The sequence below is a fragment of the Triturus cristatus genome, chromosome 8 (genome assembly GCF_964204655.1).
Source record: "Triturus cristatus chromosome 8, aTriCri1.1, whole genome shotgun sequence".
NCBI classification, from domain to species: Eukaryota; Metazoa; Chordata; class Amphibia; order Caudata; family Salamandridae; genus Triturus; species Triturus cristatus.
In genome coordinates, this window is record NC_140591.1 from 401896371 (window position 1) to 401921924 (window position 25554).

Genomic DNA, 25554 nt, shown 5'->3' on the forward strand with positions numbered 1-25554 from the left:
TTCTAGCTGTAATTGAGCTTGTCGCTCTTCCTGCCTCCGGGTTATTGCAGTAGTATGTTCTTCTAGCAAAGCAAGCTGTGTAGTCAATCGACTCATCTCCTTTTGCTGTTTTATCCTCCTTTGTCCCACAAAGCTAATAACCTTCCCCCAATTAACCAGCCTTGAAAGCATCTCAAACCACTTTCCTCAAGGCGCTAAATCTATTTATATCGAAATAGTGTTGAACCCAACCCCTTATGTGTTCAGTGAATAAATTATTAGCCTGTAATTTTCTATCAAATGTCCATTTGGACTGCCCCTTTATATGCCCTTGTATCCTAATATCGAGCATCAAGGGGTTGTGGTCTGATAGTAGTTTGGGTAGTTTCCTAATGTTGGTGTTGTCAAGGAGGGTGGTGGGCACAAAAGAATAGTCTAATCTCAAATATTTCTTAAGGGGATAGGAGAAATATGTAAATCCTGGGTCTAATGGTTTCCTCATGGCCCAGACATACAGTAAGCCATGGCTGGCCGTTAATCCAGCTTGTGACTTACGCCCCTGATATTGCTTAGTAGGAGCTCCAGCTACCTCCAAATGAATATTCAAAGCCCCACAAATTATCAAAGAATCCGGCAAGGATGCCAGTTCCACCTCAAGCTCTTCCAGAACCCTAGAGTCGTTCTGATTAGAGCTGTAAATGGTGCATACCGTCAACCCTATAGGTAGGGCAACCAGTGCCCACCTCCCCCACTTGTCTTCCAAAACTAGAGTAGCTGATGCCAGCTTGTTTACCACATGAATGGCCACCCCCTAATTATGGTGGTCTGGGTAGAACATGCCACAAGTGTATACCCACAAATCATGATGGATTCCTTCTTATCCCATGGAATGTGGGTTGCCTGTTGACATATTATATCGAATCCTAAAGATCTCGATGTCTCTCCCACCCTGCTGCATTTGGCCTTATCATTGAGACCACCAACATTTAATGAGCAGATAGAAATTACTTACTAAAATCCAGCAGTAAGGTATAAAATAGAAAATAAGCATATCGAGGTAGCCTCATATTATACTCCGCCCTCAGCAAGAAGCCCCTTAACTTTAATTTCAGAAGTAAAGATTCGAGTCTGCTCCCCCCAAATCACTTTCAAACATGCTGGGTTCATTAAAAAGCGTTAGAAGAACAATGATTTGGTTCTAGTGTGGCCAAGAAAGGTTCAGTTATAAAGTGATCCTGGGGATAGCACTATGGCTAGAGAGTTGAAAATTAATTTTCGTTAAGGGAGCAAAACCAATGTACATCGGGACAAAAAACAGTTCATGTGAAACATTTATTTCCACAAATGATAGTATTCAGGTGCTCACACAGCAAGTGAAAGAAGTGTGACGTGCAAAGCGATAGTGAGGTTTAAAATTACGGCATCGCATTGACAACAGTTGTAGAAAACTCTTCAAAACTTTTTATACAATAGGAAGAGTTTATGTTGTAAGGGGTCAACGGCGTTTCGATCTCAACTGTTCGAGATCATCATCAGGACATATATGGTGAGCAAGCTGAATCTAGAAATGAGGAAAACGGGCAATTTAATAAACTAAGTAGGATCCCTACATACTGTACAATTACAATTTATCAAAAGGCTCCATTATTTTAAGAAATAATAAATAAACAACCAAGGACAGTTAAGAATAATAGTCCACACCTTATTGTTCGGTATAAAAGAGTGTAGTCGCATATTCCAAGTAAGCACTTTCATTTACAAACATGCCAGGAGGTCAATTAGCATATGAATTGAGAGGAGTAACTAGACAGTGATATTCAAGAGAAAGTCAGAACTCTGAGTGGGGAGAGTATTAGAGATTACAAAAAGAATCAATCAAGCTGCACGTGATAGCGCAACCACCGTTGAATTGCGAGAAAAACGCGCTAGTAGAAATATGTGTTACTAGGTGCGATCGATTGCACCGAAGGGTTTGATAGCAGAGAGCTTAGTAGAGGAGAGGAACCATAAATTAGAGACTTACTGGGAAAATAATCCGTGAGGCAAATAGCTGGCAGAAGAAAATCAATTTGTTGCTGTTGTATGACGAATTCACCCGTTTTTTTTGTTTGTTTTTTTTTAAACCTTTATTCATCAAAAATGAGGACACAGCTATTCAGCCGACAACCCGGAGGTGCGGCAGCTTCAAGAGAGCAATACAAAGAAGCATCCACAGTGCATAGAAAGGAGAAACAAAAAGGTTCCATTTTAAATACACACAAACACAAACCAAACCCAAGCAAGGCGAAGTACACTGAATACACCTGGTGATTGCCCCTCAGGGGAGACCGGACCCCCTTCGTCTATCAGTCACAGCACTGTGATAAGAGGAAAAAGGGGGAAAAGCAGAGGCCCAAGAAGTCAATTAACAATCAAAACATATGTACAGAGCTGGAAAGAATGCTAAGGAGAGAGCTGCTCCTCGGGGGGGATCCAGATCAGGGGCAAGGCATATGCCCCCCCTATATTGGTTCCAACGCCCCCAAATGGCATGCCACTTCCGAGGGCGCCCTCTAGCGCAATATACCGTCTTTTCCCTGAACATATTCCAGTCCATGTTTTCCTTCCACGCAGCCAATGTGGGGGATCCCACGGAGCCCCACAGGCGCGCGATGTCTCGCTTAGCCACCATGTTACCCAGAGTCACCCACTGGGTCTGTGCCTCATCGTGGTCAGCAGGCCCCCAAACGTTCAGGAGACAACACCGCGCCTCCGGCTGCATAACAATGCCCGTCACCTCCCCCATTACCGCATGGACTCTCCTCCAGAATTCCATGATGACGCCACATTCCCAAATGATATGCAGGAAGGTACCCACCATACCACAGCCCCTCCTACATAAGCCCTCCTCAGAAAATCCCATATGAACCAACCTTGGCCCCGTAACATAGACTCTGTGGAGTATTTTGAGCTGCACCAGCCGCAGACGCGACGGGATCGCAGCCTCCTAAGGAGAGGAAACCGCAGACTGCCAGTCCTCGTCATCCAGCTCGAGTCCGTCCCTAATCCATTGATCCCGCAGCCCCAATAGCAGGTCAGCCCGAACATTAATCAATTTCTTATAGATAAGAGAGATCGTACTCTCCGGCATATGGCCATCGAGGATCCGGTCCTCCAATGGAGAGGATTCAGGCACCTTCTCACCTTCTACGAGAACTGACCGCAGGGCATGACGCACCTGAACATAGCGGAAAAACTCAGATTTCCCCAACTCATACTCCTTCTGCAGCTCTTCAAAGGACTTCACCCTCCCCTTGATCAGCAAATCTCCAACCCTGGAGATACCGATCAAGTCCCATTTCTCAAAACCTTTGGTATGCCAAAGCTTCCCTAATTTGTCAGACTCAAACAACGGGGTAGCAAGGGTGAGCCTATCCTTCCAGCCCAGCGAGTCAGTCGCCAACTTCCACACCCGCACCGCCACCCCCGTGGGCCCTGTGAGGGACGAGTCCAGCGATCTCGAGTACAACGCTCGGTGATAATTACCGCCGCGCAACAACCATCGGTCCATGGCGTAGCCGGGGCTTAAAGCCGGACCATAGAAACCATGATTAATCGCGCTCAACTGGGTAGCCCAGTAATAGCGTTGAATGTCCGGAAGCGCAATACCCCCGTCGTACCACGGAAGCGTCAACTTAGCAATCGCAATGCGCGGCCGCCCATCCCACAACAACGATCGTTGGAGGCTCTCAACCTCCCGAAAGTAACTGGCCGGTACCCAGTCAAGAGTATTCTGCAAGGCGTAGAGGAACCGAGGAAGAGACATCATTTTGAACAAAGCGGCGCGTCCGAGGAGGGAGACCGGCATCCTCTGCCAGGCCGCAACATCCCGCCGCAAACGCGCCAGGGGAGGGAGCAGGTTCCTCTCATACCGCAAAGTGGAGTCAGTGGAGATAAAAATCCCCAGGTACACGAAGCCCTGCTGGGCGATCTGAATCGAACAAGTTCGCGGGACAGGTGGGACGTCGCCGCTCAGAACATACAAATATGATTTACTCCAATTGATGACGAGACCAGAGTTCTTACCAAAAGATGTCAGAACGTCACAAACCACTATAAGCGAGTTCTTGGGCGAGGCGAGATATAACAGGATGTCATCGGCATAGAGTGAAATACGGTCCTCGTGATCAGGCGACCATCTAAGTCCACGTATATCCGGGTGCCAGCGTATCCACGCCGCCAGCGGCTCGAGGGCAAGGGCGAACAACAAAGGCGACAGGGGGCAACCCTGCCGGGTGCCCCTCCCAAGCTGGAACGGAGTCGACGCTCGCCCATTTACCACAACACTCGCAAGAGGACCCTCATAAAGCAACCTCACCCAGCTCACAAAACCAGGGCCAAAGCCGAACTTGGCAAGCACCGCCCACAGGTATGCCCATTCCACCGTATCAAACGCCATCGTGGCATCTAGAGACGCCACAATAGCTGGTTCACGCAGCGTGCTCGCCCTGGCAATTACTCCATGAAGTCGCCTAAGGTTTAACGCAGTGTTACGGTGTGATATAAAACCCGATTGATCCGGGTGGATCAGGTCTCCAAGTACCCTGACCAAGCGGCCCGCCAGGATTTTAGCCAGAATTTTCGGCTCAGCATTAAGGAGTGATATCGGCCGATAGGAGGCACACTTATCCCGGGGTTTACCATCCTTATGGATCACAACAATCGTCGCCAGTCGCTGGTCCAACGGAAGGGACCCACTCCCCCGCGCCTCCACAAACATGGCGCGCAGGTGAGGAGCGACCCTATCCGGAAACAGCTTATACAAGTCAATCGGCAAACCATTTGGGCCTGAGGCCTTGCCCGAGTGCAGCGCGCGGATAGCACCCGCCACCTCGTCAACCGTTATATCTCCATCGAGGTCATCTCTATCTACGTCAGAAAGGCAGGGCAGAGCGATGTCACGCAGGAGGTCACGCGAATCATCAGTTGGCCTATCCGAAACCGAGGTGTAAACCATACGGAAATAATCCGAAAAACACTGTACTATACCCTCGGGGTCAACAACCACCTCTCCCCCCTCTCCCGTCAGCTCCGGCACCACTCTATTAACACGTTCTTTTTTGTCCAGCCACGCTAGGAGTTTCCCGGCCTTATCGCCAACATCGTACAAGCGACCCTGCTGTTCCCTACCGAGGGTCTTGGCGGCATTCGTCACCAGGTCCCTATATTCCGCTTGCTTCAAGCTCAGATCATGCAGTGAGGCCGCTGTAACCTCCCCCTCCAGGGCCATCTCTAAAGCCGCGATCTCATCCTCAACCTGCAGAACCTCGCCATCTCTCCGCCGCTTGGCGGCCACTACCAAGGAGAGGGCCTCCCCCCTCAACACGGTCTTAAATGCTTCCCACAACGACACAGCCGAGTCAACGGAACCCTGATTATCCTTAAAATAGTGATCAACTGTCTTCAGCAGCGCACTGCGCATCTTGGGATCACGGAAGTACCAGGGGTTAATAGGAGCAACCCTGCCCCCTCCCTCGCGGCCGACATCCAGCCGGACCCACACTGGCGAATGATCAGATATGCCCCGCGCCATATGCCTAGCCTCAGATACCAATGAGGCGTGCGCAGCCAGAGTGAGCAGATAATCAATCCGAGAGAGACTACCATGCGCCCCGGAGTGGAAGGTATATTGGCTCTGCGTGGGGTGCCGGAGCCTCCAGCAGTCTACCAAACCGAATGTATCTAGAAAATCTGGAAGCCACTTCTGAGCCCCCCCGGTGTCCCTGGGCGGGTACCTATCTAGCAACCCAGAGCCGACAGCATTAAAGTCTCCCCCCACCACTAGCATACCCTCCGGGAGGTCCAACAAGGCCCTGCCCAGATCTGCAAATGTGGAGGCCTGCAGGGCAGGAGGGACATAAACCGAAACCAACACCAACGTTCTCCCCTCCCACCTCCCCGCCACCGCCACAAACCTCCCCCTATCATCAACAATGGTGGAGTCCACCTCGAAAGGTAGTGAAGCTCTAACTAGGATACCCACACCCCTGGAGCCTGAGGAGAATTCCGAGTGGGCGATGAATTTGTAACCTTTTCTATTAAGCGCATGGCAAGTATTACCTATAAGGTGTGTCTCCTGCAGTAGGGCCACATCCGGCAAAGACCGTTTCAAGAACTGCAAGACTATCCCCCGCTTAATACGATCTCCCAAGCCATTAACATTCCAGCTAATAATATTGAAGCCCCTACCCCCCATCCCCACACACAAAGAGGCCCACCCCACTCCCGAAGTGCCACCAGTACACAACCCTGACAACCATTACTACGCCTTGCAAAAACAAACCTCCCAACAACAACCCCAAAATCCCAACTCCACCCCCCACCCTGCACCCCTGCTGCAGCTTACAAAGCCCCCCCAACTTGCAGTGTGCCTGTCGCCCTACCATAACGCAAAACTACAAAAAGTACCCTGAGGGAGGAAAGAGCTCCCATCTTCCTCCCGCAACCCTCCGTATTACTGCAATCAGCTCAAGTCATTGTCCGGAACCAAAGCAAGTCAGACTGGCCCCAAAGGCATCAACCCTGCCCATCCCGGTCACCCTCCACGTCTGTGGCAGCATCCCCGCCAGTCCGTCGTCGGGGCAAAGCGTCCAACCAGTCTTCACCCGTTTTTTTAACCAAGTGCACTACTCCAGCAAATTAAAAACTGGTAATTCTATACAGCGCAATTGTGAATATACATCTACTGTGACAGTATATAGTGCTGGACATAAATCAAAAAGGAAAATTTCAGCGGGTAGTAGGTGTGCATCTTATGGATTGCAAGACCTTAAACATTCAGCGAGTGTACACAGTTGTACTGAGTGGCCAAGGTCAGAGTATGCAGAACCGAATAGTAAGGTGTTATAAAATGGCATTCCATTAATCAATTGAGTTTAAACCATGTTCAATAGTTCGGCAATTAAAAATCCATTTGCATTCCAAGCGGTTGAGGATCTGTTGTTGGTTTCCTCCCCTATCAGTGGGTTGTAGGGTTTGAATGACCTGCCACGTGAAGTCTGTTTCAGAGTGTCCTTTTGATAGAAAATGTTCCACTAGTGGTGCCGTTGTAATCTTGCACCGGATTCTGCTCCTGTGCTGGTAAATTCTGGTTTGGCCGATGTATCTCAATTTGCAAGGACACTCAATACAGTAAATTACATTTTGTGAGTTGCAATTTGAAAAAGACTGAAGAGTATCCTTAGAGTTCTCAAATTCAAATACTTTGGTGTTAACAGTGGACTCACATGCCATACAGTTATTACATTTGTAGTGACCTTGTAGCGGAAGAAGATTGAGGTAGGGGTGTATAGTCTGGTCCCTTTTGGTAGGTTTGTGGGCCCTAACCAGATGATCTTTTATGTTGCGACCTCTTTTAAAAGAAAACAGTGGGGTACCTGTTGTGAGATTAAGTGGCGCTAGGACCGTCCAATGTTTTTTGATCATTTTGGTTAATTTATTACTCACATGGCAAAATGTGGTGATGCATGTAATTCTAGAGAGATGTGTTTTAACTTTGGGCTGTAACAGATGTTCACGGTGTGAATACCAGGCACGTTTCATAGAACGTTTAACTAGGCGTCTGGGATAGCCTCTGTCAGTGAGCTTCTTGCACAGTGTGTTAGCTTCTAAGAAAACATCTTCTTTGAATTTACAATTCCTCCTGATTCTGAGGAACTGGCCATATGGTAGTCCATCTCTTAGTGCCCTAGGGTGTGCACTGCTGTATTGGAGGAGGGTATTACGATCAGTCGGCTTTCTGAACAAGGTGGTATAAAGTTCGCCATTATGACTCTTGATGGTGACATCCAAGTAGTCAATTTTAGTGTTGTCATAGCTGTAGGTAAATTTAAGGTCAGGTTGGGCAGTGTTGAGCCAAGAACAGAAGGTTTTGAGTTCAGAGTTAGTGCCACCCCAGATCATGAACACATCATCCATGTATCTGCGCCATACACGGATGTTTTGTAGAAATGGGTTCATCCTAGTAAGGATGATATTAGTCTCAATGTCGTCTACAAACAGAATGGCAAAATTGGGGGTGAAAACGGCCCCCATAGATGTACCTTTACATTGTCTATAGTATTTGTCTTGGAACAGGAAGTAGTTTTTAGTCAAAGCTATTTCGAGGAGTGAGGTAATGAGCTCCGTGGGTACCTGATGTGGAGTGGGGCGGAGGTTGAGATGCTTTTCAATAACATCTATGCCTTTATCTTGAGGGATGTTTGTATATAATGATTCAATGTTAAGCGTGACATGCAAAGTGATAGTGAGGTTTAAAATTACGGCATCGCATTGACAACAGTTGTAGAAAATTCTTCAAAACTTTTTATACAATAGGAAGAGTTTATTAGGTCTCGCCTGGCGAAAGCAGTGCAAGCGCTGCTCTCGTCAGAGAGAGCACCTTTTGGAATCAATTCAGGGGAGGGCTTGTATGCGCACGTCTGCATGGACAAACATGGCTGCTCTTGCCATGTGTCCATAGCAAACAACAGCATGCGCGTGTCCGTAGTCCATAGGGACTGTGGACAGTCCCACGCCATTTTGTTGCTATAGCAACTAAAGTGACGCTTCGCGTGTGCGCTTTTTTTTTTATGTCAGTGCCCCTGGGGCACAAGTAGGCATCCACTTCGGTGTTTTTGCTGAAGAGGTGTGTCTTCAGCTAGATACAAAGAACAACACACTGGTTTTTAAGCGCAATGTAAACAAGCGTCTGCAATGCGCAAGAACTTGTTTTCGAGTGGGTGGGATATTACGTAGGCAGGCAAAGGGGGCAGTTTTAATAAGGCATGTGTGCATCAGCCTCAGGCCTGTGTTGGTTGTTAACTTTAAAGACCTCTCATATCATTTCGCGTATTTTTCAAGCGCAGTAAAGGCTCCGAAGAGTGTCAAGGCGCTGCGCGAGGAGACGCACAGAGGTAAACGTGGAGCCAGACCGTGTCATTTTTATATGGCTTTATTGCTTCTGTTGTATCCTATGAACCACTAACAACAAAAGGCAAATACGCTCGAAACAATCTGGATTAAAGGGGTCCTGTTCACCAAAGCGTGCAAAGTGTCCCTCAAACAGAGCACAAGGAGCTAGTGATTTAAAGTGCTGCGCCCTGAAGCTGTGTGAATGCCGACGGCAGGCCTGACTATGCAGCAAGGAGCTCGAAGCCCGTTGTAGCTGAGTATTCAGGAAGTGTCATTCCTCTGGCACGAGACGCTTCTTGTGTACCCCAAAACTAGGGTGACCAGAACTTTCAAGCCAAAAACCGCAACATTTCACTAAAATAGAAGGACTACAATTTTACTTTAACTGAGCGCACAGAATGACATCGCTCATCTGCATAGAATTACAAAAGAGGCAATAAGAACATAATTAAAATGCATTTTTTATAGCCAGTATCATGTCTGTTAATTAAACCGCTTTCTTCTAACAGCTGGCAACTATCCCTGCTTTGTAAAACCTAAAAAGGCACCATCCACCGTTTTCAGTCGACCCTCTCTAAAAACCGGGACATTACCTAAATTTCCCGAAATCTGCCAGGACAGCTGGTGAAAACCCGGGACTGTCCCGGCACATCCAAGACGCATGGTCAAACCTCCCAAAACGCACAGAAACACAAAAGGTGACCTTTGTAAAAGGTGACCTTTGTGCCTTTGCCCCTCATTCTAGCGCAGTATTTGATTCCACGCGAAACCAGTTCTGACGTCAGTGCTAGACTCGAGTGTCGACCATGACAATGACATTGGAATAACTTAAGGAAGGACTTGTTGGGGTCGCCTCGCCCCCGGATTTGTAAGCACGTCGGGGTGTAAATGTAAGTGCTCCCCCACTACAGAGACTGATTTCAGATAAATACCCCGCCCCAGCGACTCCCCTGGCACTAGAACGAAGCACTGCTTCCACTAGTGATAAGGAGACCTTCTTAGCACCTGCACTGATTTTCGATTGTGTTTCGCCACGGTGCTCGTAGGCAGTAGTGATAACATGTGGTGGTTTATTGATGTTTATACGGACTCCCTGGATTCACTCAGATGTTACACACTCCATATTTGAGTATTGTGACTGTCTCTATAGTTTAAAGATCTGCTGTGTGTCCACAATTGACTCTTGGCTTAAATTTAGTTTTTTTAATTTGTTCGACCTGCATTAGTAACAAGTGCGGTCCCACATTGATAATTAAATAGTCGCATAGCGCTTTACCATTCAAGCTTCTAAGCGCTGAAAGTGACGATATTAGTAGCCAATCGCATCGATTTCATCGGGTTCAGACAAATGAAATGTGGAGTCTCTTTAGGGTCCTCACACATCTCGGACGCAAGTGCACAGAACCGGCGAGCAAGGCAATGAGTGGGTCTGGCATCCCTCATGGTGAAAACCGGCAGACACCGGAAAGGGACACACACGGTCGTGACTGACCGCTTCCATTTCCTGACAGGCACGTCCGCCTCTGCTTTAATAAATAAGATCTGGCCCTAAACTCCTACACGCCACAGACAACTTCAGCAGACCACAAAACACTGTAAACCAGCATTAAATATGCAATAGGTCTCGCCTTTTATTAATTAAAGCCATTTGCTTTGCTATACAATACCATTAGCAAAGCAAATGGCTTTAACTTAATCAAAGGCGAGACCTATTGCATTTTTAATGCTTGTGTTGTTAGGGGTCAACTGCGTTTCGATCTCAACTGTTCGAGATCATCATCAGGACATATATGGTGAGCAAGCTGAATCTAGAAATGAGGAAAACGGGCAATTTAATAAACTAAGTAGGATCCCTACATACTGTACAATTACAATTTATCAAAAGGCTCCATTATTTTAAGAAATAATAAATAAACAACCAAGGACAGTTAAGAATAATAGTCCACACCTTATTGCTCGGTATAAAAGAGTGACAGAGTGCAGTACAGTGTTGTAGAGTGGAGTTGCATAGAGTAGAGTGTCGGTCAGTGGAGCAGCGTGGAGAGGAGTATGGTAGAGTGGTACAGAGTGGGATAAAGTGTAGTATAGTGAAGTGAAGTGCACTTGCGGTGGGTGAGTGTCGAGTGGAGTAAAGTGTCAGAGTGGAGTGGCGCATCATAGATTATAGTGGCATGAGGTGCAGTAGAGTGGAGTAGTGTAGCATACAGTCGAGTAAAGTGTCATACATTGGAGTACTGTGTTGTTCATTAGAGTATAGTAGCATATTGTACAGCATTGGAAAGTGTTGTAGACTACAGTAGAGTGGCATACAGCCTAGTAGAGTTTGGTAGAGTGGAGTGGCGCACAATAGAGTGTTGTAGAATGTGGTGGAGTGGATTGGCATGTAGTGATATAAAGTACAATGGCACAAAGTGGCATACAGTGGAGTAGTAGAGTAGAGTGGAGTACTGTGTCACAGAGTAGAGTGAAGTAAAGCGGGGGTGCAGTGGAATACAAGGATTTACGTACAGTGTTGTATAGTGGACTAGAGAATTGTAGAGTGCCATAGAGTGGAGTAGAGTGTTATACAGTGGCATACACATTAGTACAGTGTTGTACAGAGGAGTGTAGGGGTATAGACTGGAGTAAAGTGTCAGAGAGTGGCATACAGTATAGTAGAGTGTTGTAGAGTGTGATTGCTGAAAGGTGGTTTGGGGCCACACCATCTTTCTCCACAACACTGTAAACGTGCCTCTCGGAGCACTGCTGGCAGGGGATGAGACCCCTTTGCATCTTGCGGGCCTCAGAACTAAAGTGGACTTCTTCCCCCAACCAAGAGTGCACCAGAAGGTGCGTTTGCAGAGTGGTGGAGAATGGGGGCCCCTCATGACCTCTCAGCAATCCAGCTATGTAGGTCTTACTGGCGGTAACAGGAGGGCTAGTTGGCCCCCAAGGACCCTCAAGAGCCAAGGGGACTTCATCTCCTAACTAGTAGGGTACTAGTAAGCGCGTTTGCAGAGAAGTGGAGAAAGGGGGCGTGGCCACCAAAAACCTCTCAGCAAACTCACTGTGTGGGACTTGCTGGAAGTAACAGAAGGGGTAGTTGGCCCCCAAGGGCCCTCAATAGCCAAGGGGCTTCATCCCCCTGCTAGTAGTGTGCCAGGAGGCGTGTTTGTAGAGTGGTGGAGAAAGTGGGCATGGCCTCCTATCAGGTCTCAGCAATCCTGCTGTGTGGAACTTACTGGAGGTAATAGGAGGGGTAGTTGCCCCCCAAGGACATCCTAGGGGGCCAACTACCCCTTCTGTTATCTCCAATAACTCCCATACAGCAGGATTGCTAAGAGATCTTCGGAGGCCATGTCCCCTTTCTCTACCACTCTGCAAACATGGCTTGTGGTGCACTACTGGTTGGGGGATGAAGTCCACTTTATTCCTGAGAGACCTTGGGGGCCAAGAAGCCTGCCTGGTACCTCTTGTAAGTTCTACACAGCGGGGTTCCTGAGAGCTGGTCGGAGGCCCAGCCCCCTTTCTCCACCAGTCTGCAAACACAACTACTAGTTAAAAAAAACATGGAAATTCCCAGAAAAAAACAAAGGTTACAGGGACGTTATAGTTAGGAATTAGCATTTAAAATACCTTAGAAATTCACTGAAAAAAACAAAGGTTACAGGGTGGTATAGTTAGGAAATAGAATTTAAAAAACCTTAGAAATTCACAGAAAAAACAAAGGTTACAGGGATGTTATAGTTAGGAATTAGCATTTAAAAAACCTTAGAAATTCAATGAAAAAAGCAAAGGTTACAGGGATGTTATAGTTAGGAAATAGAATGTATAAAACCTCAGAAATTCACTCAAAAACCAAATGTTACAGAGATGATATAGTTAGGCTCAGGTTTCACTTGTATAAAAACAGAGAAATTCAGCAGTAATAGTTAGCTGGGCTAACTATAACTCATGCCCCCACAATGCACTGCTCATAACCTCACATATTCCATCTCAAATGACATCACTGATGACATCACACTTGACATCATCTCCCACAACTCTGACGCACCCAGTCATACCCCTAGATAACCTTTCATACACCCACTCCAACTTCCACACTACCATTATCAAACCCATATCACTACTTACACAGCCACTCCCTGATTCTTAAGACTACACACACATCCACTCACCTACCCATACAGCCTCTCATACACCCACTCACTCACTAATGCAGCTATTGACATGCCCACTCATATACCCGTACAGCCACTCACACACTGAGTCAGTCACCCCTAGAGCTACTCACACACCTACTCACTCACCCAGACAGTCAATCACATAGCCACTTACTCACCCATACACTTACACACACACACACACACACACACACACACACACACACACACACACACACACACACTCACTTACTCATACAGGTACTAACACATACTTTCTCACCTAAACAGTCACTGACACAAGCACACACTCACCCATACAGCCATTCTCACAATCACTCACTCACCCACATACCCCAACACTGACCTATACTGCCTTTCAAATACGCAGTTACTCACCCATATACCACAAACACATCCACTCACTCACTGACACAGCCATACACACACTCACTCACCTATACATGCCTTCACACACACACACACACTCAATAACCCATACAGCCACTGACTCACACTCATTCATCCATACAGGCAGTCACACACACACCCCACCTACCAGTACACGTACTCAGACAACCAATCACTCACCCATACAGCCACTCACACACCCACTCATAAGCCACACTGAGACACCTAATCACTCACTTATACAGTCAGTCATGCACCCAGTGAATCATACAGGCACTCATACACCCACTGATTCACCAATACACCTTGGTACATATATTGAACACTCATAAACCTTTCAAAAACACTCACTGGTTGATGTCATCAGTGATGTCATTTGAGATGTCATGAGTGATGTCACTGGTCATGTCATGAGAGATGTAATATGTGAGGTTATAAGCAGTGCATTGGGGGGCGCAAATTATAGTTAGCTCAGTTAACTATAACTTCTGAATTTCTCTAGTTTTGTACGAGTGAAACCTGAGCCTAACTTTAACGTCTTTGTAACCTTTGGTTTTTCAGTAGATAGATAGCTAGATAGATAGCTAGATAGCTAGATAGATAGCTAGATAGATAGATAGATAGATAGATAGATAGATAGATAGATAGATAGATAGATAGATAGATAGATAGATAGATAGATAGATAGATAGATAGATAGATAGATAGATAGATAGATAGATAGATAGATAGATAGATAGATAGATAGATAGATAGATATAGTTAGGTCAGCTGTTCTATAGAAAAAGTGTTTGACACAGTTTGATGAATCGCCACAAAGGTTCTACTTTTTTACTAGTTTGTGCGTGGAAGGTTTCTGGGTGATCTGTCAGGCAGGGGCCGAGAAAAAAGGGGGCTTCCAGAACGCAAAATCTCTATGCATTTTTCATAGACATCTTTAAGAAGGGCACCGTAAAAACTGCTGAACGAAATTACACCAAATTTGGCAGGATGCTGGATCGTGGTTCACAGATTGCGCTTTCTGTAATTTTGTGTAAATCTTTTCAGTCGTTTTTGAAAAAATATGGTGCAAATAAATATATAAAATATTTGTATATTTGGACAGTTGGGTCCGATGGACTCCCACGCGAGTCTCACGGGAGTGCCAACTCAATAATAGAGCGTTCGGATTGGCCCAGGGTGCTTTTTTCCATTGTGCTAATTTGCTCCCACTAGAGTCAGACTCCTGCAGAAACTAGTCCTCTTATTGGCTGCCAGCAACATGAGAAAAATGTTGCTGGTAGACATTAGAGGACTTGGGGACTTAGTCCCCTGTCCTAAAGTAAAAAAATATATATACATAAGGGGACAGTTTATGGATACCCTGCCCCCTTGGCCCTGTGATGGGGACCCAAAGGGACCACCATGGGGCCAAAATAAAAAATAATCAGCAGTATTTGTCGTGATCCCACTGTACTCCTGCAGGATCGTGGCAAAAAACAAAACAAATAGCAGCCTCCATTTTTTTATATATATGGGGAGGAATGTGTGAGTAGAACTCCCCTACTCAGCCCATTTTGGGGCCATGTATATTAATGAAGGGGAGGGGGCATCCAGCTCCCTTTCCTGAGCCAATGGTGGCTCCGGGGACCTCATCGCCCAGGGCCAAATTCATAAAAAAGTGAAAGGGGGCCATTTAGCCCTCCTCATCGAGTTTCTAAAGGTCCCGGGGACCCCATCGCTTTGGGCCCAGTAATAAAATTAAGGAACGAGAAGTGCAGGCCACATCTTGGGGCCTACTTTGGCTCCAGGGATCCAATACCCTGGGGCCGAAATGTAAATAAAAGGAGAGGGAGGGGCACAGGCCCCCCTACCCGAAACTTAAAAAGGCCCTGGGGACCCCATCCTCCAGGGCAATTACTTTAATTAAAAGGGAGGGGGCAGCACTGCCTCCCTCCCAGAGCCTTTCAAGGTCCTGGGGACCCCATCCCTCGGGTTGACTCAGTTACTGTGTCCCGGGGAGCCTATCCCTGGGACACAGTAGTTACCCTGCCCGCACTAGCGCAACAGGGAAACATGTGTTTGCTTCTGTCTGGCAGGATTATTTTTAAATCTCCTGCCAGACGGAAGCAAACAGTAAGTTTTCTCCCAGCCAGCAGGAGATTATAAAATGCTCCCGCCCGTCCACATATGTGGGCAGGGAAACAACCAATATTGTTCCCGCCAGGAGGGAGCAAGCATAATTAGCTGCTCCCTTCGGACAGGAGCAATGCTGGCTCCCACACCATGCAGGGAGCTGGCTGGGGCCATTGGGACCTTGGGGCTCTCCCTGCGCCCCCCAACGTGTGCTCTTTGGGTGCCATGGGTAGGCACTGGGGTACCCACCTCTCCCTTTGGGATGATGTCACTGGTGCCTAGGAGGCTCGGGAGGGGTCGGCGCAGCCCAGCTCGCCTTTTAAACAAATAATGGTCCTGGTGGATAGAATCCCTGGGGCCTATAAAGCTCGGGGAGGGGGCCCATGTGGCCCCTCCCCTTTTTGCATTGAATTTGGTTCCAGGGGATGGGATGGCATGGGGGCTGCACCCCTCCTGTCCTTAGATTTTGGCCCCAGGGATGGGGGTCCCTGGGCCCCAACAGGATCGTAGAGCGGATTGCATGCCCCCTCCTGTTTTTAATTGCTTTGGCCCTGGGGGTGGAGTCTCAGGGGCCTAATAAGGCTGTGAGGAAGTCTTGAGGTGACAAGCCTAAACATGTTGGGTCTGTAACATTCCATGGACGATTGAATAAAGGAACACTTTGTAAGCACTAGATGGCTTGTGGCGTCTACTTCCTTAACAGAAGAGAGTGTATGGATATATATATGTTAGTATATATGTAGAGGTGTATAGTGTAATATGCTACTTGTTACCATTGTTGAGTGCTGGGAGGGCTGAAGACTAATGATATACAATGTCTCGAGAGACTCTTGCTACCCCCTCCATCAACAGAGGTAATAAATAGCATATTACTTTCTGCAAGTGTGGTTTAGGACAGCTGTTAATGTGCCTTAGTTTTATACATAGTTATTTAAGCCGAACCTGAGCAAAATCTCTTTGCATAGGCTGATAGCGTGATGCAATGATGATATATGTGGGGTTTCACTGTGTGTGCACTATGTGTGTGTGTGTGTAGCTATATATATGCTGTTAAGGAAACTAAAGTACATAGGAAGGGGACAAGCTAGAGATCCATTTGAAGATAATACAAATACAGCAAAATTGATGAAGAAAAGGAAAATAAGACAATGATGATATGTCCGGAGGAAATATACATGCTATATGGAAATGTTCGTAGTAGTTTGTTTGCTGCATGAGGTATAGATTGAAAAGGAAAGAGATCAGACATAGGAGGCTAAAAGACCACACCAATAAACAAGCCCAAATCAAGAATCGCAAAAATTTCGGCCTCAATTATGATTACGAAATGAATTAATTAATGATTTTCTGGATTAATGAATGAAACAGCTTGTATAAAACAGCTCTGTCAACTTACTCACCTTAAGGCATGAAAAAATTGTTACTGCCTTTAGTAAAATGATTTATAAGACAAGATTCATTGACAATATATTAAAGTTTTATCTTTTGTGTTATGGTAAACATCTCAAATATTTCCCTACAAAGCAAACATATTTATAAATATGGTTGCTTACTTCAAATATGTTTGACCTGATACAGAAATGTAAGTAAATCCCTTTTTTTGTCATGCGCAGAGGATTACAAATATTGCAAACTATGGAAGGTGGAGCAAACCATTCTAGAATATTTGAGTGCCATTTTGGCATCAATGTGTGAGGTTTGTTAATATATGTCTTTAATCCCATTAAAATATATTGAAGCTTATTGATTTTTCATAGGGTTCTGTCCATTATATTTCGATGTGCTCTGCATATCTTTGTGACGGATCTCAGTTACGAATATGTGTCACTGAACAAAAGAAAAGGCAGCCAGGGCGTCCAAAGCCGCACCGCCCAGGGTAGACACTTCGATCTAAAGGGAAAATCTTGCCCACCTCAATGTTCAGCTGCATATTGACCACAAATTACAACAGTATAATAAATGCTCATAGAACTTGAGTCTGGAATATTCTTTCATCTTTATTAAGTCTTTCAAAAGACAGTGCAGCCAACGCGTTTCACCTTTCAAAAGGCTTCATCTGGGCAAACGTTGATCCACTGAGAGTCACAGGGATCTTCTAAGTGTATGGTCAAAGAATATACAAGCACAGACAAAGTCAGTACTCCGATACCAAATACGAAATCGAACATGAGAGGGCTAACGTGTGAGCCTACTTGGCATCAAGATTCAGCATATGTGAGAACAGTAAAATGCGGCTTGGTTCCTAGTATAATACGGAAGACTGTTTCAGTGCCCGACACTGCACCCTGTAGATGATAATGAAGCTCGAAGTGAGGTGATGTTGAATACTTGATGATGGGTCCCTTATGGCTGTCTAGCCCATCTTGGATGTAAACCAATTAGATTCGTTTTGGTGCTGGGAACTAGGAACCAAGGCGCATTTTACTGTTTTCACATACACAGAATTTGCACAAATTTATCAAAAAACAATGGTTTGCTCTTAAATTTGGCCAACACAGAACCACATTCTGACAAAGAACTTGTGTTTTTGCTATGTGTTGTTTCTATGTATTCTCACGAATTAACGTTTTTATGACAAATGTGATTGTCTTTTTAGAGGCTTTTCCAATTTTCACATCGCCAAATCGGTTTGATCCATGTTTTTAAGATTTTTGTTTTAACGTGCAATTTGATGCATACTTTATTGAATGCTTTTATTAAACTGAATTTATAAGTGTTTCGATATCCTACCAATCTGTGCTCCGTTAAGGACTGTCTCTATGCATGTGAGTGGATTTGGAGTGGTTTCTAAGATAAGTGCATTTAACAGGAATTATATACTTGACATTTAAGTCTTACTCAGTGCCCTGTCCCTTTGGTCTGTGGGGCCCCTCTCTTTGTATTGAATGTGATACAAGAAAGCCAGGTGAAAATCCATGGACACTTAAAAGCTGCAACATACCATGGAAATCAAATGTGCTATGCAATACTCTGCAAAGCTACAAGTGGAGGCTGGGGGAAAGCTGAAATACATTATGGACCACAAAGCCACATTGAAGTTCAACAATGCCACAGAACAGATGATGATGTGACTCAACAAGACTCTTCTCGATTGGAAGAGATACAACTCCAGATCAAAATACAACAAGTGAGTATTTTACTTTGCAAATGCTCAGATTAATGGCCTAGATTCCACTCTTGAGTGAAATGTTCACAGTAATAAGCATGAACAGTGATAAAGCTTGAATTGCCATGTTGGGGAGGGTGATTCTAAATACATATGAATATAATGCCCCTGTTGCGGGGAGGCACTCCAAGTCCCCATGTGTGTAGCACACTAAATTGCTACTTTTGATTCTAATATGACAGGGTTAAATGGGTATATTCACTGATAGTTGATGATGTCAGTGTGGGAGGCGCACTGAAAGTTGGATGTTTCAGGGTCAACAGTAAAGTAAAGGCTGGGGTGTTCATTTTTTCCCCCCGACATTGGTATTACATGACACTAGATGACACTTAGACATTATGTTTTCTATGCATGTAGTATTAGGATCTCCCATATTTACACTGGGAATTATATTCAGATTTGTATAGCACAGCTAATCACCCGTGAGGGTATACAGGAGCTGTCCACAGGCACGGGTAGATTAAGTGATTTTCCCAGAAACACAGGATGTTGAGCCGATGCTGAGACTATCGGGGGCCCAATCTAGAATAAATGCTTTTTTTCCCCAACATTTGACAAACCTCTATAAAGACCGGATTCGAAAGGACACATCTATTGCAGAGGCTTTTCCAAGAGAGCTGCAGCTCCCAATGTTATACAAAAAACTTGAAAGGGATTTGTAAAAAGAAGACCTGATAGAGGCTTAATGGGGCATGCCCAGCAGGAAAACACCTGGTGGGGAGACTCTCAGCAGGGTTTACCAAATCTTTGTCCCAGAGCTTATAGACAAAGTACTAGAAGTATGCCAGGAATCCAAACAAAAAGGCAGGCTGACCAGATCAAAGAGGGAAGTGATAACTGTTATGTTACTGGAGCCTGAGAGGGCCCCACAAGATCTTGGCTCATATAGGTCGGCGTCATTGATGAACACAGATCTGAAGGCCCTCTCTAAGGCTCTATCAAATAGATTGATAAAAATCATGAGCATGTAGACCAATGCAGCTCAATCGCAGGGCATAAGACCCTCTGGAATCTACAATAAACTCAATCATGTGACACATGCCATGATGGAATCAGATGAAGAATATGCATTAATGGTGTTAGACATCGAAAAAGCCTTTGGTACCTTAGATAGGGGCTACGTGCAGGCAGGTTCAGGGGATAAAGGTTTTGGTCTTGGTTTCTTAACATAGATTAAGCTATTATACATGGGGCCCTTAGCAATGTGTGAAGCCAGGAGGAATAATGTCAGAGGAGTGGTGCATAGAGCGGGGTACCAGACAGAGGTGCCCTTTGGCTCCCCTGCTAATAAATCTCGAAATGGAACCCCTGGCCACACACTTGAGAGAGACGTTGCTTAACTGGAATATAGTAGTAGGAGATAAAACACATACTGTATCAATGTATACTGATGACACACTGATCTATATTAGACACCTAGTAAGTTTGGTCCCTCATTTTATGCAGGTGATGGATATGTCTCAGGACTGCGGATAAACCGTAATAAAACAATCATGTTGCCGCTGGAAGGCTGGTTTGATGGGCCTTGGACCAACTGCTGGAATAGGGACTGAATTGGGTACTGGATAAAGGTAGATACCTAGGTGTTCAAGTAGCACATTCTGCAGAAAAACTATATATTTATAATATGGAAAGAGAACTAGATCATCTTAAATCATTGGTCCAATTCTGGAACACATTGCCGCGCCCAGTATTGGGTAGTATAGCTGTGGCTAACATGGGCTTTCTTCTCAGGTGCTTGTCTGTCTTGCACAACCCCATGTGCTATATTAAGCTGTCAACATTAAGGAACTAGATAAACTAACAGCAGCTTAAGTTTGGACCAGGCAAAGAAGTAAGGTTAAATTAGATCCACTAAAAAGAGTACATTATATTCAGCAGCATCGGACACAATCAACACCACTAAACTGTAAGAAGATATACCCGAAGAAATCATCAGCCTGTCCTAGATGTGGGGAGATGGAGACATCATTCTTATACCTATAACACGGCCCTGTAGAAAACTTACAAGATACCTAGATAATACTGTAACAAACTTACATCAAATAACAAACAATGCATTAGAATGCATGATTAAACACTGCCTATCAGGTATCATCCTCTGAAAGGGATGACACAGCATAGATTTACAGGCTTAGGGATACAGTTAGCAGGACCGAAAATAGCCATACATTGGACAAAGCCCAAGGAACCTACCTGATTAGCATGCGTTAAAGACATATTGGAGTGGCCACTATCGTAAAAAATCATTTAAAAATGAAACCAGACAATCTAGGAGACTGGGAGTTAGGGCACACACACTAAGCTTTCAATAAGGTCCACAATGAATAAGAATTCCTACAAAGCAACAACGTGTTGGGTGCTCAGGAAGGAAGAGAAGCCACCAAATCCTCTTCTTGTTGGAAACGGTCCAAGTCTTAAAATTAAGAGTTTCAAGCACTCTCCAATGAATTCACGTAGAGTTATATCGTTAGTCACCAATATCCTTAATTTTTTTCAAACATAGTTATGTACTTTTCGTTTTCTCTGCCGCCACGTGTTTCGTCAGAGCTGCAAGGTGCAACAGCTGACTTCGCCAGGGCTACAAAAACAAATAATGTGGTGTGGTAAGCACATTGCGGGTGACATATATACTTGGATGGTATATATGGATCTAAAAAAATAGGTACGATATTGTTTTTTATTCACATACTTCATACTTCATTTCAGATGCTGAACAAATGATTTTAGAAAAAACACACTGCACCTGTATGATTTGACTAAGCGAGTAAGATGAGCAGATATGTAAATAGTTTTGGTCATGTGGATGCATGTGGGACTAGTAAATTACCCCAGCATGAGTTAAAAACTGGGGTTTTAATGTACTTTTAAGATCAGGAGACTAGATACTTGAAGATCCCTTGACTATAAAGCATAATCTTGAATTACTGCATATTTGGTAAGCATGCACTTTATTTTTTTTAAACATTCATTTTTATTAAACAATTGCCTATTGCACCATTGCAATAATACAGAGACTGGGTGCTGTGAGTAGAGAGGAGTTATACAAGACTCACAATATCTTATCACTGCAGCTCGAATTTCCATTTCCTTGCTATTCCAGCACCTCCCCGGCCCTACATAATTAGTTCCTATATTTCTCCCATGGGGTCCAAATCTTCTCCAATTTTTGGGGTACCGTCCACTTTGGTAGGCCACTTTCTCCGCCTGTTGGCACGAATCTAGGTCGTGTTCCCAATCCCTTACCTTTGAGGGAGTGTCAATCCCCACATTCTTGCAATGTTCCTTTTTGCCACCCTCGAGCCAAGCATGAGCCAAGTTTTAGTGTGCTTGGGCCAGTCTACCTCCCCTGTCACTCCCAATAGGTGCCACCGTGCTTCTAACGGAACCTGAAGGCCAACTACATTGGTCATGACCCGGGCCACCCCAGGCCAGTAGCATTGAATTTGGTGCAAGCTTAGATGATATGAAAAAGGAGGCCACCTCCCCACTACCCCTAGCACATTGGTCAGAGTTGCATCGACCCAATCGGTTTTGGAGTGTCCTGGGGCATACGACCTGTGTAAGATCCAGAGTTGAAGCAATCTAAACTGTGCGTGTATCGCAATCTCCCTGGGGCTCTGGATGGCCTCCCTCCAGTCCTCCTCTTCCAGGAGCCCCAAGTCTGTCTCCCATGCCTCCCTCAAGGGGCCAAAGGGGTCTGGGGAATCGTTCATGAGCTAGCAGGCACTATATTAATCATTCACACAATTCACAAGTCAATTTCTTTTCTACCTTTGGGAGGCTTACACTTGACAATTTTCCTTGACCCCTTGGTTCACTCTATTTCACTCTATTTGGCTAACAGACCCTATTCCGCTTTGAAGGATAAAATATGGTTCTATTTTCTTGATACTCCATGATATTATGAATTTCTGCACACGTGTTGACTTGAATCAGTGATGGCACTAATAGTCATGTTTTGCTTCTGGAATGATTTAAATTCTGTGTACTTGTTATTGTAGCTCTGGTGAAGTCAGCTGGTACACCTTGCAGCCCCGACGAAACACATGATGGCAGAGAAAATGAAAAGTACATAATTCTGATTGAAAAGAATAAAGTAAATAGGTGACTAATGACGTAATTGTACATTAATTTATGTGAGAGTGATCGGAACTCTCTATTTGAAGACCATTTAAAATGACCAGGAGAAATAATAAGGCATTGGAAGAATTGGGCATATGAGCATATGGGTAGAACTGATACAGAAAACTACTGAAGTCTCAAATATTAGACAAATCATTGATGGAGAAACTGAACATGAATAACAGCATGGAATAGTGCAAAGGCACGACCTTTTGGTTAGTAGAAAGGAGAAAAGGATGGCACAATAGGCAAGTGAAAACTGAAAACAATAATGGCATATGTGGAATATTAAGAACATGAAGAGTAGAAATCTTATTAGAACATTGCAATGTTAAAAGCACCACTGAAGACACTGGAGTAGATCCGGGCTTATAATGGCTTGTATAGGCCTTCTGCCCCAACGTTACAGTTTATCTTTCTGTTTCCCAAGTTTTTAATTTAGCACATTGTATCATCAGTTGCTGGAATGTTCTAATAGCCTCCCTCCAGCTATATCTGTTGATAAAGGCCCTGACCCTTGTTATAATCCCTCGCCTCCGGTCTATAACTCGGGTTCAGGGTATTTAACAACTGGTGTAGCCCTCGGCAGCGTACTATCAGGCTATATTATAATATTGGAATGTTGAGAGCTCCATTGAGGACATTGGAGTAGCTCCAGGCAATAATGACTTGTATAAGCCTTCTGCCCCAACATTCCAGTTTATCTTTCTGTTTCTCCATTTTTTTAATTTAGAACATTGAATCCTCAGTTGGTGGAATGTTCTAATAGCCTTGTAGCCCGCCTCCCTCCAGCTATACCTGTTGCTAAAGGCCCTGACCCTTGTTATAGGCCCTTGCCTCCGGCCTATAACTCGGGTTCAGGGTAGTTAACAACTGGTGTAGCCCACGGCAGCGGGCTACACCATTGAAACGTTAAGAGCACCATTGAAGACATTGGAGTAGCTCCAGGCTATAATCACTGTATAAGACTTCTGCCCCAACATTCCAATGTTTGTATTTCTGTTTCTCACTTTTTTAATTTAGAACATTCTATCCTCGGACTATACCTGTTGTTAAAGGTCCTCACCCTCGTTACAGGCCCTCGCCTGCCGCTCGGGCCTATAACTCGGGTTCAGGGCCTTTAACAACTGGCAAAGCCCTCTGCAGAAGGATACATAAGGCTATATGAGATACCAACCATAACATTATGCTATGCTATAAAAAGTGCACTAATGTTTATCGCAATGCTATGTTGTTGTAAAACTAGGATGCTGCTTTAAAAAGAATAAAGATTTGTTTTAAATATAACTGTTATCTATGACTTAATGATTTGGTAATGCATTATTATTTAATTGCAAAATCTGAGTTCTAAGGTGTTTGTTGCACACTGTGGCTATCTTATAGATTATCACATATATGAGCAGGTGAGGATGGTGATTCTATGTTTGGTGTATTTCTGCAGTATCCTGATGAAAAGTACCTGCCAGTGTTGTTGATTAACGCTGACGCATAAAAATAAAGTGAGCGCCACATGCAGTTACATTGAAAATAGGGGAACAACCCCCCCTTTCCCTTTACTGCGATGCACGTACTCTGCTCAATCATGGCTTGTTGGGACGAAATCCTCATTTTCTGAGGAGATTGTGATCCTTTGGAGTTGTTAACAATATGTTATTTGAACTGTACAGCAATACTTAGGAAGTGCTTTAAAATACTTTGTGTTATGTCAATGTCCTAGAACATTCTCGCCTATTTTGTTGTTCATCCTTTTAATGAACCGAAATTGTCGATAGTTAAATGAGCTGCAAATCTTAGTAAAAGTAAGTCTAGATGAGACATTGAAGTTTGTGTGTAATTAGTTCCTTGCCGTTCCACATGGAGTGCAGTAGTACCTGGGGGCATGTCACCTTTACACCGCATTAGTTAAAGAACCTACCGTTACCACAAATATTTTAGAATGCATGAGCCTTTACAACACATGCCTTTACAACGCAGGAGAAGGTAAGTATCTAGTAACAAAGTAAGGTTTGTTTTTTTCAGGTTCAGGGGTGGGTAGAGGTAAAGGGAGGTAAAGGTTTTTTAGGGTTCAGGTAGAGGTAGGGGTAAAGGGAGTAAGAGGTTTTTAGGATTCAGGATTTAGAGGTTGCCTCGCCGCAAACAATTTTGACTCCGGGGGATGATGTTCCCGGGACCCATTTTGACTTGGGGAGGGGGCCAATTTTGTTTGTTTTTGTTTTTTGTTCCACAATCCCGCTGGCGCATTTCTTCCATGGGAGCGAATTGACGCAAGAGAAAAAAAGGCTTGGGCCAATCAGAACGCTCTATTTTTTTTAATTGGTTTCAAGGCACTCTCATAAAGTGCCTTGAACCCACCCGTCCAGATATACAACTATTTGTCTTGCTGAGTATCCTAAAAACGACTGTACGGATTTATACCAAATTACAAAATGTATGCTTTTAGGACCAAGATCTACCGTCCTGCCAAATTTGGTTTAATTCCGTTTAGCAGTTTTTTTTATATCACTTTTCAAAAAAGTCTACAGAAAAGGCCTGGGGATTTTGCGTTTTGGGACCCCCACCCTTTATCTCAGCCCTTGCTTGACGGATTCATCCCTGCCCCCCAAAAACTTTACATGCACAGTAGGCAACAAAAGAGCACCTTATGGAAACTTTTGTGAAGATTTGTCAAACTCAGCTATAGTTATT

General features: G+C 44.7%; 1 protein-coding gene across 2 annotated transcripts in view; it reads right to left on the reverse strand.

Annotated features, from left to right (window-relative positions):
* Positions 1-25554, reverse strand: part of THSD1 (thrombospondin type 1 domain containing 1) — a 112789-nt gene that overhangs the window by 7752 nt on the left and 79483 nt on the right. The window lies entirely within an intron of this gene.